Below are 5001 nucleotides of genomic sequence, written 5' to 3'. Positions count from 1 at the left end.
TCTTTTAACTCAATGAATCGAATGAGTCACAAACTAAGTCGGATCTTTAGATTCTTTTACTTGTGACTCATTCGATTCATTTCTATTCAGACTCCCTGCACTTGTGTGACTCAGACGACTCTGAGCTGCTAGTGTGCTTGCCTTGCCCCCTCAGCTCTGATTGGTTGGTGGGCGGGGAGGGGAGGGGCTGGCAGAAGCCAGCTTCCACTCTGAGATCATATTACGCTCCTCCCCGTCCCTCCCTCAGGCTCCGGCTCCCTGAGTCCCTGCTGCCAGCAGCGTGAGGTGAGAGACTCCGATCGGATCAGTCAAGTGAATGCCGCTGGCACAGGCAGTAGTAAGGAGATGAGCGCAATGGAAGCGCTCATCTCCCTGTGCCTGGCGGCGGCGGCTCACTTTGGGGGGGGGGGCGCAGTTTAGTTGGGGGGGCACATGGGGGGGCCCAGCATGATGTAGGGGGGGCCGTGGCCCCCTCTGGCCCCCCCCTGGCGACGCCACTGACCTCACCCCCTTGCAAATCAGCCAAGCAGTCTGAGCCCCAAGTCATGCATCAGTCTCTTCTGCTTTTTGATGACTCTGTTAGCAGGGTTTCCCAGGGCCATCCACCTATCCCTTCCCCAGAATTGGAAGAGATTGAGTGCACCGATGCCCAACCACTTATGTTTCAAGATGAGTACATGGGAAGACCATCGCAGCACATCTCACAGGTACCAACTGCTGGGGCTTTCGAAAGTGTGCAGACTGACAAGGAGGGCAGGGGTGAAGACTAGGTGGAAGATGATGTTGAGGACGATGAGGTCCTCGACCCCACATGGAATCAAGGTCATGCGAGTGACCTATGTAGTTCGAAGGAAGAGGTGGTGGTCGCACAGAGCCACCAGCACAGCAGAAGAGGGAGCAGGGTGCAAAAACAGAGCGGCTGTCCCCTAGACAGTACGCCTACTACTGCCCACTGCAGCAAGGGACCAAGCACACCAAAGCCAACTCCAAGGAGTTCCCTGGCGTGGCAGTTCTTCAGACAATGTGCTGATGACAAGACACCAGTGGTTTGCACGCTGTGCAATCAGAGCCTGAAGTGAGGCATAAATGTTCTCAACCTGAGCACAACCTGCATGACCAGGCATCTAAGTGCAAAGCACGAGCTGCAGTGGAGTAGACACCTCAAAAATCAAGGACTCTGGCTCCTTCCTCTTCTGCTGCAGTCTCGGCCTCTTCTTCCACCGCTGGAGTGACAGTGCCACCTGCCACCCCACAAACAGAGGATCTGCCAGCAACACCACCACTTGGGTCACCAAGCATCTCCACAATGTCCCACGGAAGTGTTCAGCTCTCCATCTCCCAAACACTGAAGAGGAAGAGGAAGTACCCCCCTACCCACTCGATCCCTTGCCCTGAATGCCAGCATTTCTAAATTACTGGCCTTTGAAATGCTGTCATTCCGTCTGGTTGAGACGGAGAGTTTTAAAGGCCTTATGGCGGTGGCTGTCCCACAGTGTGTTGTGCCCAGCCGCCACTACTTTTCCAGGTGAGCCATCCCTTCCCTGCACAACCAAGTGGGGGACAAAATCAGTTGTGCACTGCGCAACGCCATCTGTGGCAAGGTGCACCTCACTACGGATACGTGGACCAGTAAGCACGGTCAGGGACGCTATATTTCCATAACAGCACACTGGGTAAATGCAGTGGCGGCTGGGCCTGAGGCGGATAGCAGTTTGGCGCATGTTCTTCCACCACCGAAGATTGCAGGGCGCTTCAGTTTGCCTCCTGCTGCTTCCTCCTCCTACTCCGCTTTCTCATCCTCTACCAGCTCCTCATCCAGTCAGCGTAACACCTTCACCACCAACCAGCACAGCCAGGGGTAAACAACAGCTGGCAGTTTTAAAACTTATCTGTTTGGGGGACAAACCCCACACTGCGCAGGAGCTGTAGACGGGCCTTGAACAACAGACCAATGAGTGCTTGGTGCCAGTGAGCCTCAAGCTCGGCCCGGTAGTGTGCAATAATGGGCGAAACCTCGTAGCAGCTCTGGGACTAGACGTTTTTACGCACATCCCTTGCCTGGCGCATGTGCTGAATTTGCTGGTGCAGAGATTCCTTAAAACTTACCCCAATATGTCAGAGCTGCTGCATAAAGTGCGGGCCGTCTGTGTGCACATTTTGCATTCTCGCCCTGCTGCTGCTCGCCTGTCAACGCTGCAGCGTAACTTTGGCCTTCCCGCTCACCGCCTCATATGCGACGTGTCCACAAATTTCAACTCCACCTTGCACATGCTGGCCAGTTTCAGCAGCAGCACGCACGGGGGAGTCACTCTGCGAAACAGCACCACTTCACCACCAATGACTGGGCCTCCATGCGAGACCTGTGTTCCTTGTTGCGCTGTTTTGAGTACTCCACCAACATGGCCAGTTCTCAGCGTTACTATCCCACTTCTATGCCTCCTTGAAAAAATGCTGCTGGCGATGATGGCAGAGGATGTGGCACAGGAGGAGGAGGAGGAAGTGGGATCATTTTGCAGGGTTTCTGGCCAGTCATTCACAAGTGGCTCCGAGGGTGGGTTCCTGCCACCACAAACGCCAGGTACACAATTGTCCAGCCAGGGCACAGTTCTGGACGAAGACGAGGTAGAGGATGAGGAGGAGGAACCGTGTTCACAGCAGGGTGGCACCCAGACCATCTTATGGCTATCACTGGTGTGTGGCTGGGGGGATACAGAGGACACAGCCGATACACTTCCCACAGAGGCCATCTTTTCGTTGCCTCTGGGCAGCCTGGCACACATGAGCGATTACATGCTGCAGTGTCTCCGCAACGACCACCGAGTTGCCCACATTCTAACTTGTGCTGATTACTGGGTGGCCACGCTGCTGGATCCCCATTACAAGGACCGTCCTTAATTCTGTTACTGGAGCGTGATCGTAAGATGCGTGCTGGTAGACACGCTGCTGGTGGCATTCCCACCTGACAGCGGGGGCACAGTGGAAGCACAGGGCAAAGGAAGAGGTCGCCAACGCAGCTGGGGCACCGTTAGCACCTCAGAAGGCAGGGTTAGCATGGCCGAAATGTGCAAAAACGTTGTCAGCACGCCACAACAACCAGCACCACCAGCTGATATGTAACGTCTTCGCAGGAGGCAGCATTTCACCAACATGGTGGAGCAGATATACCACTGTTATAACTAGTAGACAGGTTAATAAAATTCCCAAATTTGTCTGTTACATTTTCGGGTGAGATTCACCAATTTTTGGGTGTGATATACCACTGCTATACCTAGTAGACAGGTTAAAAAAATTCACAAATTTGTCTGTTACATTTTTAGGTGAAATTCACCAATTTTGGGGAAAGATGTACCCCTCCTCTACCTAGTTGACATAAATTTCACTAATTTTTCTTTTACATTTTCGGGTGACATTAAATAATTTTTTTCTTTCATAGACCCCTGCTCTACCAAGTAGAAAGGTTAATAAATTTCACAAATTTTTCTGTTATATTCTTGGGTTGACATTTTTCAATTTTGGATGTGAATAAACACCTGCTCTGCATAGGTGACAGGGAATAAAATTTCTGAATTTCTTCTTTAATTCATGCGCGCCACCTCCTTTCATTAAATGCTTAAACTTTAACAAGTTGTCCCACATTTGCGCTTCAATAATTTGTTAAATAGAAACAACTGAAGTAGTATATAGAATATACGCCTATAAATACAATCAAGCAAATAATGTGAGGATAGGCGCTAAAACAAAATAATAATGTCTTTATTACTTGTCTGATTAAAAAAAAGGGGGATATCATCCGTCAGTATGGTGTTCAATACTGACTGTAACAATTATGAAAACACTGGTATTTGCCAAACAGCGCCACCATCTGGAATACCAGAGTAGTCTCACAAGCTACTAACACATGAGGGGCTCAAAACACCACAGGGTTCAAGATGTGCGACCCAGGGTGAAAAATATCAAGGGGATGTATTGGTATGGAAAATACACCAAACACCACTCCAAACAGTGAGAGCCAGCGCACAGACTCTCACTGCACTGATAATTGCAGGTGCTGGACTATGGCTGAGCAAACACTATCACTCCAGGTGGATTAAAGGAGCAATGGTTGCCCTGACATGTCCCTTATTGGCAACAGCTCAACGCGTTTCCATGCATTGTTAATGCATTTCATCAGGAGCTATGTGCACCAAACTAATGATAGAGCCCAGAGCCTCAGTGATATTTCACTAACCGAGGTAATGGACGAACAAACAGTGATAGGAATACCTGCCTAGCGCCGTTTTCCTCTAGTGTGAGGTACGGAGCTTTTACAAACAGTTACTATCCTGCCTGAGCTAGCAACCTCTAGGCTGAGGTGCTGCGTGCTAGTGTGCATATGATTCGGCACTGTGATGGCCGCAAAGCGGCCCACAGAACGCCGAGCTTTACAGGGTGAAACCCCGCCCTGTTAGACACGCCTCCGTCACCCAGCCAATCCAGCCAGGAGGCACGGCACCAGGCGAACCAATGGCTAGAGGAAGGAGGAACACTGTGAGTCTCAGGGAAAGCGCAGAAAGCGCCACATTACAGAAACAAGGAATTAACAAGGCGGCTTTACATACAATTACCGCAACATGGACACCTTACTTTAGATATACAATGGAGGAGGATCACTCCAGCAGATGTATATAAACGAACAGACGCATAGATTCATGTGTATATCCATCTGAGTCAGTAATCATACACATGAATCTATTTCTCATAGTCCATTGCACAATATCCCAAAGAAACCAGCCTTGTCACTATATAAAGGGGACATATGAGATCGCATCATTAAGGCCAGATGGTTTGATGGTATTCAAAGAAAAAATCCATCTCGCCTCTTTTTGTAACAATATGCGATCATTGTCACCGCCCCTAGGTGACGGCTTCACAGAGTCGATCACTTGAAACTTGACCGATGATGTATCCCCTCTGTGAAGGTCAAGAACATGACGTGCAATTGGCGTATCTTTGAGATTGGTG

Source organism: Bufo gargarizans, chromosome 3 (genome assembly GCF_014858855.1).
Source record: "Bufo gargarizans isolate SCDJY-AF-19 chromosome 3, ASM1485885v1, whole genome shotgun sequence".
NCBI classification, from domain to species: Eukaryota; Metazoa; Chordata; class Amphibia; order Anura; family Bufonidae; genus Bufo; species Bufo gargarizans.
This window is presented reverse-complemented; position numbering follows the sequence as displayed.